This window comes from Pongo abelii, chromosome 15, assembly GCF_028885655.2.
Source record: "Pongo abelii isolate AG06213 chromosome 15, NHGRI_mPonAbe1-v2.0_pri, whole genome shotgun sequence".
Classification (NCBI taxonomy): Eukaryota; Metazoa; Chordata; class Mammalia; order Primates; family Hominidae; genus Pongo; species Pongo abelii.
This window is the reverse complement of record NC_072000.2, coordinates 57,826,158-57,843,392: the sequence shown is the minus strand read 5'-3', so window position 1 is coordinate 57,843,392 and position 17,235 is coordinate 57,826,158.

The window sequence follows — 17,235 nt, the reverse complement described above, 5'->3', positions numbered from 1 at the left end:
GTTTCTTTTGCTATGCAGAATCTCTTTAGTTTAACTGGACCCCAATTGTCAATTTTGGCTTTTGTTGCCATTGCTTTTGGTGTTTGTCATGAAGTCTTTGCCCATGCCTATGTCCTGAATGGCATTGCCTAGGTTTTCTTCTAGGGTTTTTATGTTTTAGGTCTTATGTTTAAATCTTTAACCCATCTTGAGTTAATTTTTGTATAAGGTGTAAGGAAGGGGTCCAGTTTCAGTTTTCGGTATATGGCTAGCCGGTTTTCCTAACACCATTTATTAAATAGGAAATCCTTTCCCCATTGCTTGTTTTTGTCAGATTTGTCAAAGATCAGATGGTTGTAGATGTGTGACGTTATTTCTGAGGCCTGTGTTCTGTTCCATTGGTCTATATCTCTGTTTTGGTGCCAGTACCATGCTCTTTTGGTTACTGTAGACTTGTAGTATAGTCTGAAGTCAGGTAGCATGATGCCTCCAGCTTTGTTCTTTTTGCTTAGGATTGTCTTGGCTATATGGGCTCTTTTTTGGTTCCATATGAAATTTAAGGTAGTTTTTTCTAATTCTGTGAAGAAAGTCAATGGTAGCTTGATGGGGACAGCATTGTATCTATAAATTACTTTGGGCAGTATGGCCATTTTCACGATATTGATTCTTCCTATCCATGAGCATGGAATGTCTTTCCATTTGTTTGTGTCCTTTCTTATTTCCTTGAGCAGTGGTTTGTAGTTCTCCTTGAAGAGGTCCTTCACATCCCTTATAAGCTGTATTCCTAGTTATTTTATTCTTTTTGTAGCAATTGTCAATGGGAGTTCACTCATGATTTGGCTCTCTGTTTGTCTATTATTGCTGTGTAGGAATGCTTGTGATTTTCACACACTGATTTTCTATCCTGAGACTTTGCTGAAGTTGCTTATCAGCTTAAGGATATTTTGGGCTGAGACAATGGGATCTCCTAAATATACAATCATGCCATCTGTAAACAGAGACAATTTGACTTCCTCTCTTCCTATTTGAATACGCTTTATTTCTCTTGCCCGATTGCCCTGGTCAGAATATCCAATACTATGTTGAATAGGAGTGGTGAGAGAGGGCATCCTTGTCTTGTGCCGGTTTTCAAAGGGAATGCTTCTAGCTTTTGCCTATTCAGTATGATATTGGCTGTGGGTTTGTTATAAATAGCTCTTATTATTTTGAGATACGTTCCATTGATACCTAGTTTATTGAGAGTTTTTAGCATGAAGGGGTGTTGAATTTTATCAAAGACCTTTTCTGCATCTGTTTAGATAATCATCTGGTTTTTGTCATTGGTTTTGTTTATGTGATGGATTACGTTTATTGATTTGCATATGTTAAACCAGCCTTGCATCCCAAGGATGAAGCCAACTTGATCATAGTGGATAAGCTTCTTAATGTGCTGTTGGATTCAGTTTGCCAGTATTTTATTGAGAGTTTTCGCATTGATGTTCATCAGGGATATTGGCCTGAAATTTTCTTGTTTTGTTGTGTCTCTACCAGGTTTTGGTATCAGGATGATGCTGGCCTCATAAAATGAATTAGGGAGGAGTCCCTCTTTTTCTAATCTTTGGAATAGCTTCAGAAGAAATGGTACCAGCTCCTCTTTGTACCTCTGGTAGAATTTGGCTGTGAATCTGTCTGGTCCTAGGCTATTTTTGGTTGGTAGGCTATTAATTACTGCCTCAATTTCAAAACTTGTTATTGCTCTATTGAGGGATTCGACTTCTCCCTGGTTTAGTCTTGGGAGGGTGTATGTGTCCAGGAATTTATCCATTTCTTCTAGATTTTCTAGTAATAATGCATAGAGGTGTTTATAGTATTCTCTGATGGTAGTTTGTATTTCTGTGGGATCAGCGGTGATATTCCCTTTATCATTTTTTATTGTGTCTATTTGATTCTTCTCTCTTTTCTTCTTTATTAGTCTGGCTAGTGGTCTACCTATTTTGTTAGTATTTTCAAAAAATCAACTCCTGTACTCACTGATTTTTTGAAGAGTTTTTCATATCCCTATCTTCTTCAGTTCTGCTCTGATCTTAGTTATTTCTTGTCTTCTCCTAGCTTTTGAATTTGTTTGTTCTTGCTTCTCTAGTTCTTCTAATTGTGATGTTAGGGTGTTGATTTTAGATCTTTCCCCCTTTCTCCTGTGGGTGTTTAGTGCTATAAATTTCCCTCTAACCACTGCTTTAGCTGTATCCCAGAGATTTTAGCATGTTGTATCTTTGTTCTCATTGGTTTCAAAGAACTTATTTACTTCTGCCTTCATTTCGTTATTTACCCAGTAGTCATTCAGGAGCAGGTTGTTCAGTTTCCATGTAGTTGTGTGGTTTTGAGTGAGTTTCTTAATCCTGAGTTCTAATTTGATTGCACTGTGGTCTGAGAGACTGTTATTATTTCCATTCTTTTGCATTTGATGAGGAGTGTTTTACTTCCAATTATGTGGTCAATTTTAGAATAAGTGTGATGTGGTGCTGAGAAGAACATATATTCTGTTGATTTGGGGTGGACAGTTCTGTAGATGCCTATTAGGTCCACTTCATCCAGAGCCGAGTGCATGTCCTGTATATACTTGTTAGTTTACTGTCTCGTTGATCAGTCTAATATTGACAGTGGGGTGTTAAAGTCTCCCACTATTATTGTGTGGGAGTCTAAGTCTCTTTGTAGGTCTCTAAGAACTTGCTTTATGAATCTGGGTGCTCCTGTATTGGGTGCATATATATTTAGGATAGTTAGGTCTTCTTGTTGCATTGATCCCTTTATCATTGTGTAATGCCCTTCTTTGTCTTTTTTGATTTGTTGGTTTAAAGTCTGTTTTATCAGAGACTAGGATTGCAAACCTTGCTTTTTTTTTTTTTTTTTTTTTTTTTTTTGCTTTTCATTTGCTTGGTAAATATTCCTCCATCCCTTTATCTTGAGCCTATATGTATCTTTGCACGTGAGATGGGTCTCCTGAATACAGCACACCATTGCGGCTTGATCTTTTATCCAATTTGCCAGTCTGTATCTTTTAATTGGGGCATTTAGCCTGTTTACATTTAAGGTTAATATTGTTATGTGTGAATTTGATCCTGTCATTATGATGCTAGCTGGTTAGTTTGCCCATTAGTTGATGCAGTTTCTTCATAGTGTTGATGGTCCTTACAATTTGGTATGTTTTTGCAGTGGCTGGTACTGTTTTTTCCTTTCCATATTTAGTGCTTCCTTCAGGAGCTCTTGTAAGGCAGGCCTGGTGGTGATGAAATCTCTCAGCAATTGCTTGTCTGTAAAGGATTTTATTTCTCCTTCACTTATCAAGCTTAGTTTGGCTGGATATGAAATTCTGGGTTGAAAATTCTTTTCTTTAAAATGTTGACTATAGGCCCCCACTCTCTTCTGGCTTGTAGGGTTTCTGCAGAGAGATCTGCTGTTAGTCTGATGGCCTTCCCTTTGTGGGTAGCCCAATCTTTCTGGCTGCCCTTAATATTTTTTCCTTCATTTCAGCCTTGGTGAATCTGATGATTATGTGTCTTGGGGTTGCTCTTCTCAAGGAGTATCTTTGTGGTATTCTCTGTATTTCCTGAATTTGAATGTTGGCCTGTCTTGCTAGGTTGGGGAAGTTCTCCTGGATAATATCCTGAAGAGTGTTTTCCAGCTTGGTTCCATTCTCCCGGTCACTTTCAGGTACACCAATAAAACGTAGGTTTTATTTTTTCACAGTCACATATTTCTTGGAGGTTTTGTTCATTCCTTCCCATTCTTTTTTCTCGAATCTTGTCTTCATGCTTTATTTCATTAAGTTGATCTTCCATCTCTGATATCCTTTCTTCCGCTTGATGGATTCAGCTATTGACACTTGTGTATGCTTCATAAAGTTCTCATGCTGTGTTTTTGAGCTCCGTCAGGTCACTTACATTCTTCTCTACATTGGTTATTCTAGTTAGCAATTTCTCTTTTTTTCAAGGTTCTTAGCTTCCTTGCATTGGGTTAGAACAAGCTCCTTTAGCTCGGAGGAGTTTATTACCCACCTTCTGAAGCCTACTTCTGTCAACTTGTCAAGCTCATTCTCCGTCCAGTTTTGTTCCCTTGCTGTCAAGGAGTTGTGATCCTTTGGAGGAGAAGAGGCATTCTGGTTTTTGGAATTTTCAGACTTTGTGCACGGGTTTTTCCTCATCTTTGTGGATTTATCTACCTTTGGTCTTTGATGTTAGTGACTTTTGGATGGGTTTTTTGTGTGGCTGTCTTTTTGTTGATGTTTATGCTTTTCCTTTCTGTTTGTTAGTTTTCCTTCTAACAGTCAGGCCCTTCTGCTGCAGGTCTGTTGGAGCTTCCTGGAGGTCCACTCCAGACCCCATTTGCCTGAGTATTACCAGCGGAGGCTACAGAACAGAAAAGATTGCTGTCTGTTCCTGTCTCTGGAAGCTTTGTCTCAGAGGTGCACCCACCAGATGCCAGCCAGAGCTCTGCCTTATGAGGTGTCTATAGACCTCTGCTGGGAGATGTCTCCCAGTAAGGAGGCACAAGGGTCAGGGACCCACTTGAGGAGGCAGTCTGTCCCTTAGCAGAGCAGGTGGGAACGTTTAAGTCTGCTGAAGCTGCACCCACAGCCATCCCTTCCCCCAGGTGCTCTGTCCCAGGGAGATGGGAGTTTTATTTATAAGCCCCTGAGTGGGGCTTCTGCTTTTCTCTCAGAGATGCCCTGCCCAGAGAAGAGGTATCTAGAGAGGCAGTCTGGCTACAGCGGCTTTGCCAAGCTGCGGTGGGCTCTGCCCAGTTGAAACATCCCTGTGGCTTTGTTTACACTGTGAGGGGAAAACTGCCTACTCAAGCCTCAGTAATGGCAGATGCCCCTCCCCGCACCAAGCTCAAGCATCCCAGGTTGACTTCAGACTGCTATGCTGGCAGCAAGAATTTCAAGCCAGTGAATCTTAGCTTGCTGGGCTCCATGGGGGTGGGATCTGCTGAGCTAGACCACTTGGCTCCTTGACTTCAGCCCCCTTTCCAGGTGAGTGAATGGTTCTGTCTTGCTGGTATTCCAGGTGCCACTGGAATATGAAACAAAAAAATAACTACTGTAGCTACCTCAATGTCTGCCCAAATGGCCGCCCAGTTTTGTGATTGAAACCCAGGGCCCTAGTGGCGTAGGCACCTGAGGGAATCTCCTGGTTCACGGACTGCAAAGACTGTGGGAAAAGTGTAGTATCTGGGCTGGAATGCACTGTTCCTCATGGTACAGTCCCTCAAGGCTTCCTTGGCTAAGGGAGGGAGTTTGCTGACCTCTTGCCCTTCCGCAGGTGAGGTGATGCCCCACCCTGCTTCAGTTCACCTTCTGTGGGCTGCACCCACTGTCTAACCAGTCCCAATGAGCTGAGCTGGGTACCTCAGTTGGAAATGCAGAAATCACCCGCTTTCTGCGCTGATCTCACTGGGAGCTGCAGACTGGAGCTGTTCCTATTTGGCCATCTTGCCACTTACTTGGTATTCACATTTTAAGGACACAAATAAAAAGAATGAGACCAGTTGAAAAGGTAAAACAAGAACAAAAATTAGCAGGGACTGATAGATTTGGCCTGGGATTGAAAAGGGGCAAGCAGTAATGATTGTCAGGTTTTTAACTTGGATGACTGGAAAAATGTTTTTGCCAGTAACAGAAATAAGAGGAATTGATGACATATTGAGAAGCCAAAAATACATGTAGGTGGAACTGGCCACCAAGCCTTGATAAAGTGTCAGAACTACAGAGTTAGTGTAGAATTAATGGTTAGATTTATTAGAATAGTTATTTCTAAAGTGAAAGACAAAAAAAAAGGAAACAAAGACAGGATCCTGGAGTACACATGAATTTAGGGAACAGAGCAGAAAGAACTAGAAAAGGAGAGCAAAAAGAAGTGGTCAGCATGAAAAAGGAAGGATCGGAATGATGAGTGTCACAAAAGCAAAGGGGGACTTGGATTCAAGGACTGGATTAAAGTCAGCTATGTCAAGTGACAGAGAGATGAAATTAAGAAGGGTGAGAAAAGTACATGGTGCTGGATGTTAAAGTTAACAAGGCCAGTGGCCTTCTATAAGGTGAAGAAAAACATTCCAACAGGTGCTGGAACCTCTTAGGAGCATGAAAGCATGTGAGGAGAACGGTAGAAATCTGAAATTAGTAAAGAGGATGGTAGAACAGAATATGGTAGACTTCAGTAGGAGAGTTTGCTGAGTGAATAGGGAAACAAATTATGGTTTGAAGCTCTAGACAAGGAGGTGGAGAGCATTGGAGGAGACTCAGGTAGCAGCAGCCTCATCTGAGAACTGTAAAAGAAATGATGTCAGCTTGAGAAATCAGCATGAGACGGAGGGAACAACTTTAGAAGAGTGGACCCCAGTAACTTGGGAGCTCCACAGGTTGTGATTACACAGGTTAGTAGAGGGTTGGGTATGGCAGAACTGACAAGGGGAAGTAGCAGGCTAAACACCATAGTGGATAGTGGAGGAGGAGCTGGCTGTGAAAGGCCACCCAGGGAAGTGATTATGGATACAGGCGTGATGATGGGGCAGGAGTAGGCAACAAGCTGAGGGCAAGCCTTTGGGAAAGAAAAGCAATGTGACTTGTCCTGATATGACTACTGGAAGTTTGAGACAGCCTACCCCTGTAAACGTCTCTCCCTAGCTATCAAGCGTTTCTGTAAATGGCATTCTCCCAGCTTCCATGGCAAAGAAAATAGAGGACGGAGCAATAGTTGCTATGTGGCTACAAATTTTTGCTGAGTCTTTTACTGGGCATGTAATTTAAGATGGCTCTTGAAGAACTTTTACTGGAAGATAAGTTAGAAAGTTGTTCTACTATCCTTTTTTTTTTTTTTTTTTTTTTTACTGGAATATTGCCCATGGGTTTACAAATTGAGAGACATATAGAAAAATATGATTACAGAATGTTTGGCAAAACTTGGAGACAGACTGCATATAAAAAATGAAGAAAATAGAGGGATTTCAAGGTTGCAAGTTTGGAATACTGAGAAGTTAGATGATGTCATAAGTTGAATGTAATAGGTAAAATAGGAAGATTTAAAGACTGAGAGAAAGGGAAATATAATTAGGAATTTGGGGGGCCACTTCCTTCTTGACAATAGAACAAGATGGTATAACAGTTTTTATAATTTGAGTATCACCCTTACAATTTTTGCCCCATGTCTGCATACCATCTTTGCTCTTGTTTACTTAATTTTTATTAGCTCACTTTTTAAAAATCCTAAATATTTCCTAAGCAGCAATGAAACCTTGAATTCAATGGATAGTTTACATTTTTTCCTAAATGGATATCAATATAGAAATATTAAAGATATTTGTGTCTGAACGTTGAAAAATAGTCTCTTAGCAAATTGGAGAGAAGCTTGAGATGGTGCTTTAGGCCTGAGTGTCAGTTCAAACATCTTCGATGATAACTAAATGCTTAGAGCAACTAAACAACCTAAGAGAGTCAGTACAGGAGGAAGGACTTTGGCTTGCAGGATTTCCAAGGCAGCGATCAAGGAGAAACAGGTTATTGGAATGCAGAATACTCCCAGGATCTTCAGGGATAAAAGAGTGTGTGTTTGTGTGTATGTATCAACTTTATCTGAAGGCATTTGTGGGAATGGTTTTAGAAGAATGATATGAACAGAACAGAAACAGATCATAGTAAACAAAGAGGAATGCACAAAGTAACCAGACAGTAGAATTTGACTACTCATCCGAGGAGGTGAGCTTTGAAGGTTAGTCTGCAAAGACAGTAATATTTAACATAGTATCATGTGACAATTAAGTAAAATAGTACATAAAGAGCTTAGCACATATTATCAATAAATGATAGATGATGAAAATGAGGATTATGACAAAGTTATAACTGCTTAAAAAATAGACAGACATGAGTATATGTTCTAAATACAAGGAGAAAGAACTGGAAAAGTTGCTGCCAGGGAGAGAATATAGGACTATGGCAAATCTCCCTTTAGGGAGAAGGAAAGAGATTCTCAGTTCAGGTACTTAAAGAGGTCAATATTTCTGGAGATAAAGACATCATCCTTTTCCAGAACTGCAGGGAAGAAGAGGAAAGGGATGGGACAGTCATCTGTCAAAATGGTTGTAGGGGCAGCTTGGGGAGATGGTACTTGAAATTAATTTTTCTGAGGGAACTTGGGGTGAGATAGCATGAGGGCCCAGTGAGGAAAGAAGGGCGCTCATTCACACTGAAGACCCTGGATATATTCTTAGGGGCTGGCACTAGGCTAATGTCTTAAAACTTTGCACTTGAAGCTGGGCATAGTGATGCATGCCTGTAAACCCAGATACTCTGAAGCCTGAGGTAGGAGGATATCTTGAACCTGGGAGGTTGAGTCCAGCCTGGGCAGCATAATAAAATACTATAAAAAAAAATCTGCACTTGACTCAGATTTGGTCATTTGAAACCAACCTAATGTGTTATTTGAGGCACTGAAAGGCAAGATCATAATTTCAAATATAGGGCTAGTTGAAAAGTCACACCTCAAATAACCTCATGAACTTTTAAGGACAGGAATGTATTTTGGCTCAAATTTGAGAAATGTATGGATTTAACTTTCAGAAACTATTTAACAATAACCTTGATGCGGTTAGGAGTGCTTTGGCCATGTTTCCATTTGCATGTATGTGCTGGGTTTGGAAATCTGGGCTGTGTACTCCAGAATCACCCAAACTTCCCAAATGTGATTTAATTCTGGAGAATTTGAGAAGACTTTACATTGTTAGACAAATGTAAACTGGTTCTGCACTCTATGTGGTCTACATGAAAGCTCCCAGTGGCTGAGCTGGGTTTCCTAAGTGTTCAAAACTCCCTGAAAGTCAAACCCTGGGGATGGGTTCCTTTAAGGTCAGTCACTGCATTTTCATTCCAAAGATTTTCTTGTTCTTGAAAAGGACCAGGCAAAGGGAGGGGTCTCTGATCTGGAGCATCTCTGCCTTTGGCCCAGGCACCCATCACCCCATCAGTTTGATTCCTGCTCTGTAACCACAAAGACAAGTATGATGAATCTCCTTTTGGAACACAATGCAGTTTGCTTGGATAAACATCTACTTTAGACAAACAATAAAAGCAACTCAAGTGGGGCCTTGGCTGCTCTCCTGGTGTTACGCTCATGAATATGCCTTTGGTGCTTGGCAGCAAAAATTTTCTGGTTGCACAAAATAGTAAACCACCCTTTGGGAATACCCATCCCCTGTCCTTGTTGTTCAAAACATATTGGAATTTAAGTTATTAGCCCTAAACAAGACACAAATTTAACCCTCTAAGTCTCCATTTCTATGTATTGTGAAGGAGGATTTTTTTTTTTTAAATCATGAGGGAGAATTCTAAGGGAGTTGATGAAACAGATGCTGTGTAAACACAGTTCTATTATGTTGAAAGATATATCAGCTCAGCCACGGAGGCTTTACTGATCCCTCTGTTACAAATCATTTATCTTCTCCTGTCCTCTGAACTATTGCTACACTTTGCTTTTTCTTATGGAGTACTGATTTTATCTAGCATTTTATTTATTCGTGTTTGTGTCTTAATTTCCCTTCTAGACTGTAATTTTCATAGTGGCATGAACTTTGTGTCTTATTCAACTTTGTTTTCCCTATGAATTATATATATTTATATATACACACACATATATTAATATATAAACAATAGACATACAAATATATTAATATATATAAATAACATGTACACATGTTAACTTATTATATATAAAATTTGCAGGGAAAACGTATATGTGCACGTGTGTAAATATATATAATAACATTGGTTTTATAAATATAAAACCAATCTACCAATCCATTCCCATACTTCCTTTGGTAGACTTATTCCTTTATTCAAAGATTTTGTCATTCGGTATGTGTTGGTTACTGAAAATAAGCTATTTTTTTTAATCACTGTGACTTGTGCTCTGTTTCTTTAATGGGATCACAAAGTAAAAGCTATTATTTTTATCCTCCTTTTACAGGTGAAGAAACAGAGGCGAAGGGAGCATAAGCAATTTTCCAAAGGCCATACAACATGTAAGCGGCTGAGCCAAGACTGAAATCACCAGGTTCTTAACCACTAGGCCATATTGCATTGGAGTGTTGCCTCCTGGAGTAAGACTAGGTAAGAAAAGATGAAAAACATATGGCCCCTGAATCAAGCACTTCGCATTCTAGTAGAAAAGACAGACCTGCAGAAACACCATAAGAATATAGGCTGATTGAGTGTAGTGATGGAACTTTGTGGAAAGGCCGTAAACACAGAAAAAGGGCTGCCCCCAGGTGGCGGTGATCACTGGGACAGGGTTTAGGTGGAGTGTGGATTTTCTTTGTTTGACAGGGCTTGTCTCAATATCAAAAATAGCTCTCTTAGTAGGGAGGATAAGATTTTAGAGACCATCTTCCAGTTCACCTCCTTTATTGCAAAAGAAGAAGCTGAAATAAAGAAATTTAGGAGATTCACTCAACACGCAACTGATTAATTGCACATTCAAGACAGAACAGAAAAAGTTGTCTAACTCCTGTAGCAAACCTGAGTTTTCCTGAAGATTCACTTGGAAGAAGAAACAGCCAGGAAAAAAAAAAAAGAAAGAAAGTAAAAGAGATGGTAAGAAATGATAATGCCCTTAGAAGGCCATTATAAAATATAGAAAAATCAGTGAAGAAACAAAAACATCTAGAGTCACAAATGTCGTATTGGCATCTCCTACTTTAGAAAAAGGTACAAAAAATAAGACTTTCCCCTTCTTCCCTATGTTCCTCCCCAGGTCCCCCCACCCATCCCCTATCCCTGTTTTCTACAGAAGCTTCCACAGAGAACTATGAGACTATTGGGCATGGTGGTCTGTGCTCTGCACCCTAAACATGGTTTAACTGATTGCTAGTTTTCCATAAGAATACAAAACCAAGTGTTTATTGTACTGTCACAAGTTTGCCTCCCTCAGGCTTTCACTATTTCAGCTAAAACAGATGCTATTTAGAAACACAGAATATTGTAAAAGCCACTTAATTCTCTAATGATTTCAGTTATAAAAGGTATAACTTTTTAGTTATAAAAGGTATAAAAGGTATAACTCCCCATGCTTCAGGTTAATTTTGTCCTCCACCTTATGTTTTTGTTATTCTCTCTGCCTCGATTCTCCCCTCATTTCCATCCATTTAATTCTTTGCTCCTCTCCCTGGAATTCATGTAGTAGGAATTCCACCTCTCCCATGTGCATTTGAGCCAAAGTTCCCAAAGTGAGTTCTATGGAACATGATTCCCTGGAGGCTTCCTGAAAGCTGGGTTCCATGGTCAAAGAAGCTTGAGAAAACCTCACACTATCTCTTGTCTGATGACCAGAATTTATTATTTGTACCTTAAAGTTTAGCAGTCAATTATTGTATATATAAGAAATGATTAAATATCTATCATGGACCAAGCATACACAGGGCTGGATATGGGAGTTATCATTGTTCCCTCACCCTAAGTAAGTCTTGTCTGTTTACCCAGATTTTATAGTTCTGGAAAGTAAGGACTGGTCCTATTGTATTGTTATACTTTTATAAATATAGAGTTACAGTATAATAGCAATAATAGAGGCTCAATAAATGATTTCCGGTTGGCTTGTTGGTTAACTAAATGTGAGTTAGCTTTTACCAATAAAAATTGCTTTTATCTTCTCCTTGAAAACTACTCTGCAAGAGAAAGTGCCTTTGACCCTACTTAGTAGGGTAGTTTTTCTAACAACAAAACTCTCTACAGAAAGTCTGAAATGCATCTGCATAATGTGACTGACTCGAATAGCAATGTCCAACATCAGAAAAATACCAATTTTCCGATTTTGGAATGCCTACTAGAATACATAGAAGACCACAGGGAAAAAAAAACACCACAATTATCCCCATTTTATTCTCCACCACAGAAATCCAGCCTCTGTTGCTGGATTTGATGTCTAGCCACAATCACATGTGACTAAGTTGAGTTCATGAACTGAATTTGGGCTGATCCCATTAAATTCTTAAATAGAGAAAAATATTTGTTCTCACCTGACCAGCTTTGACTAAAAGGCATCTTATGGTGAAGACAATGCAAAATGAACCATGCCATTCTCCTGTCACACGATATCTGCCTCGAAATCAGATTGCCACCCAGTGATTAATACCGTCTGTCTAACACATTCCTTGTTTGGGGGCTGGGTGTCAGGAAAGAAGGATTTGTTATATCATAAGATGTCCATGAATAAACTCCAGGGACAGATGTGGTAAAAACAGGACTTAAAGAATTTGGTGAGAATATCCCAGTTATTCTTTAAGGGACTTGTCAAACATTAAATTAAGTGAAGCAGAAGGGTTTTATGATTTTTCTCCCCTTCCTTAAGTGGAATGTCAGAGTTATGTTACTAGAGTTAATGCTACCAAATTTGAATGCTTGAGTGCAGCCCTGTCTTGAAGTATTTGTCAGGGAAAAAAAAAGACTGTTTGAGGCTTGGCAGACACTTCCTATATGAGTTATGAGAGAATAAACTATTTCCAAGTTGTACTACTGAAAGCTGAAAGGACCTATGGAAGACCTTCCAAACTGTTATTATAAATAGGAATTCAAACCGTGGAAGAATTCATGCAAAATCTTGATTTGGAGCATACTTGAACTTAGCGTTTTCCTTACCATGGCCTTTCTGAGTGTGTTACTTAACACTGCATAAATGGTTCTCAACTATCTGAGGATGGTGTTTGATGTTCCTGTTGCTGTTGAGTGCAGAATTAAAAACAACAAAAAATAGCTCCAAATTTCAAGTATGCACTATGCAGGTGAGCTGGGAGGCAGGACTTTCTGCCAGTGGAGTCATTCAACTCTAGAATGTGCTGGTAAGAGTGGATTTGAGGGAGGGTGTGAGTTGTCAGCTCAGAGAAACTTAAGTTGGAATATAGCTTGTTACCATTTGTTACTGCTCTGCCTCACCTGAAATGCTGTTTTCTCTCCAGCCATACCAGATCCTCTGTCAATAAGAATTCTAGTCCTTGGTGAAATCTTGCTAGATTGCAGGCCCTAAAGGCAGAGGAAAGGCAGCAATGATGGGGGATGAGTGTTTGTACTGTGTTGGTCTCTCCCCATCACCTTGATACATCTATTGAGAACAGATAGTTCCACAACACAGCATAAAGTTTCCCCCAGAGTGTGGTCCTTGAGCTACCTGCATCAGCATCATCAAATAAGCCTTTAAAATGCATATTCTCAGGCCCTGTGCTAAATATTCAGTATTAGAATCTCTGGGAGTGAGGCCTGGGAATATGCATTTTAAGATTCCCCAAGGGACTTTGGTGTACCTGGCGTTTCTACTTGAGATTTGGGTTACCTCTTTTATTTGTAGTTGCAATTGTTTAGACCAGATGCTTCCTGAAGAAGAGGCTACAGGGGAGGGAGGAGACGGGGTAGAGGAAGAGACAGAGACTGGACCCTTTGAAAGGGTGATGTTGGAGTCAAATGGACTTTAAGAGTAGCTGTAGGGCAGGGACTCCACACTGGTGACCTGCACGTATATTTTCTTTGAATTGCACAGCATTTACAGTTTTTAAAAATCAAAATGCCTTTATACTGGGCATATCCTCTTCAGTCTTCCACAACTCATCACTGCCTACTCATTCATCCCCTTGCCATTGAAGGCACTTGATCACCAACTCCTGGGGAAGGTGGCAGATTTAACATTAAATGGCCTATTGTCTCCTTGTTTTTAAATCATGGATGGATATGAACATGTTTATAAAAGTTCAAGAGCATTGAACAGGCTTTTCCTTTGATTTGTCTTTAAACCAGGTTTACTTTTACTTTTCTGACTTACTGGAAGGCGCCAATGAAATAGTACCTGGCAAAGTGTTTTAATGCAGTGCATGCCTCAATAAATAATTTTCGCATGAACAAAAAAGTAATGTGATACAGCTGATGATTTATTTTACGGCTGCTTTCTCTTATCTTCCCATCCCCTGAGCCCTTCCAAACTTCAGTCTTCCACACCACAAAATGGCAGAGGAGGATTTCTACAATCCAGGTCCCTCACTTTTCACCTGCTTTGGGTGGGACAGGTGCAGCCCAGATTTTCTCAATTTTGTTGCAAATTCTCTGTGAAATAAAAGCACAGCCTTCAGGTCTGTCTGAGAGGTCTTTACATACTCTTCATTCCTGAATGTTTTCATGTAAACATTTTTAATTTGTGGAAAATCTGTTTGTTTGTTGTGTTTGTCAAGTTAATGTAAACTGTAGTCCATTAGGCCTTGAGATGAGTCTACTAAATATTTTCAGATGTTTTTTATTTCCTCAGCTAAGAGCTGGATTTGAACCAGAGCTGAGGGGTAAAAGGGCAACATGTAATATACAGAGACATGGAATTTGACATATGAAATAAAATAATGTAATGTTTTTAATATTAAAGATGAAAAAAGCAGCAATAAAACATTGTGGAAGGAGGAAAACATGAATACCTGTATATTTTAATTTTAAATGCCTGCAGATGTTGAATTTTAATCAGAGCATGTCAGATTCTGACTCTGACAAAGACAAAAATGTGAGATCTGTTTTCTTGAATTGCTTCCACATTTCTTGCCTCAGATTTTATTGCGTATAGCACTGCATCATCATATATTTATGTAAAGTGCCAGCATCCATTGACTTAGTATGCGCATGATGGTTAACATATAAAACAGTATGCGACGAAGGAAAGGCCCCTTCCTTCTCCTACCATAGCATAGATTCTCTCTGTGACCTTGTGGTAAGGAAGGCATTTAACCCTCTCTGCTTTAGTTTCCCTAATCGCAAAATAGGAACCACCACTCTCCTTTCTTCTTTAGCTCCATGGGTCTTATGAGGATTATTTGAAATAGCAATTGATCTATACACTTATAATACAACATAACAATATCAGATATAAGTCTATGTATGTGGAAATACTTATTTAGAGAGATTGGAAGGAAAATAAAACTAGTGAAAACTAGACTGATATATCTCTTCTAGTAAAAACTAGACAGATATGTATTAAAATCTAAGTGACTTTGAAATTTAATGCACATTTTTGAGGTACCTTCTATTTCTCTACTTTTCATTATATTTCCTAAAGCAGTGTGAAAGCTGATGACAAATTTTACACTGAAATTCTACTGAAAACAATGGATTTAGACATACGAAATTGTGAGTGGAGAATCACACTCACTCAGTGTGATTTTTCCTCTTCTCTCCCTCAACACAACTCCAGTCATCACAGAACACTTTCAAGACCAAATGTGTGTGGGGTGTTATTCCTACATACCAAGCAAACAATCAATTCTGCAGCAGTCACCAGGTGGCTGTCCTGTAATTCAATTCCAACACTGTCTACCTAGAGATGGTGTCAGATACCACAGGTTGAGGACTCAGTCTCCAAGACTGCCTCCTGAGACACCAGTCCCAAGTCTGGAACTCTGGAACTTCTGACTGACCAGCTCCAAGCTGGGGCTCCTATGGCCCCTGCTCTGCGTTTGATTAACTTACTAAAGCTGCTCACGGAACCCAGGGAAACTTACTTAGATTTACTGGTTTATTATAAAGGATACCACAAAGAATACAGATGAAGAGATCTATAGTGCAAGGTATGGGGGAAGAAGAATGGAGCTTCCCAGCCTTCCCTGGGCATGCCAACCTCCAGGAACCCAGGAACCTCCATGTGTTTGGCTATCTGGAAGCTCTTGAACCCAGTCATTTTAGGTTTTTATGGAAGCTTCATTATGTAGGCATGATTGATTAAATCATTAGACATTGGTGATCAACTTAACCTTCAGCCCCTCTCTGCTGCTTGGATGTTGGGAAGGGTGGGGCTGAAAGTCCCAACCTTTGAATCCTGCCTTGGTATTTGTGGTGACCAGTCCTAGAAGTTACAATCTTGAAGCTACCTAGGGGTTGCCATCCATCAGTCAGTCAATTGTTAGCAAGCAAACAGACATCACTTTGGAGATTCTAAGAATTTTAGGAGTCATATAGCATGAAATGGGGTCAAAGACCAAATATGTATTTCACAATATCACATTATAGTTCAAAGAAATATCTGCAAGTCCCCATTATATTTTTCTCTGAACATTTTGAATGTTATAAGATAAAAAAGGACAAGCAGTTAATTTGGTTGAAGATCTTCAGTGTAAGGTCAATTTTCATCTTGCTTCTTGTTTTCTTGCATCTTGCTTCTTTCTTAAAAGACTCATAGCCATTAGGGTTTTCCAGTCTAATGACTATATATCCATGACTCTTTAAAATCTTTCCTCTTCCAATCTCTTTTCACTTTGGGGTACTCCTCCTGCCTTCTAAAGAGATCTGTGTTGAGTTGTTAGAAATAGCCAAGGGACTTTTAAGAACACTGAAGCTGCATATTAAATGTTAAATTATCTGTGATGTATCTCCTTTCTTATCTTCAAATGTTCAGAGAAGTCTGTTATACACACAAATGTTTAAGGAGAAGGAAAAAGGGTGATACTTAATGTCTATGATGATGTGGTATAAAACACGGACATCATATTTAGAATAGTAGGCAATCTATCTGCTGACCTAATTTAGTGGAAACAGGACTCATAGCCAGTGGCAAGGGGGAAAATTACAGTAGTCTCTATCCAACCCATCCCCTTTATCGAATCATCAATAGATTATGTATACTTCTTTTTTTTTTTTTTTTTTTTTGGAGACAGTCTCGCACTGTCGCCCAGGCTGGAGTGCAATGGTGTGATCTCAGCTCACTGAAACCTCTGCCTCACAGGTTCAAGCGATTCTCCTGCCTCAGCCTCCTAAGCAGTTGGGATTACAGGTGCTCATGCTCACCACCAGGCCCAGCTAATTTTTTGTATTTTTAGTAGAAATGGGAGTTTCACTATGTTGGCCAGGCTGCTCTCAGACTCCTGACTTCGTGATCTGCCCACCTTGGCCTCCCAAAGTGCTGGGATCATAGGCATGAGCCACCAAGCCTGTCTGATTAGGTATACTTTTAACAACCTATATATTTAATTTAATTTTTAAGCTACTGCATTTATTTGACCCTTCAAGTATTTTTACTACATTGCAAAGGAGAGGAGTTTTTTTCAGCAGAATTATTCACAAGAATACTTCAGAGAAAAATGATCAGAGTGAGAAATGACTCACACTTCCTAGAGAGCTCTGTGCAATTCCCTTGCATGGGGAAAGGGAGGACCAGGCAGCGTCTGCTCATCTGGAGGGTGGGAGTGGAAGCTGTGCTAGCCATTTCTGCCTGGAACTATGTGAGA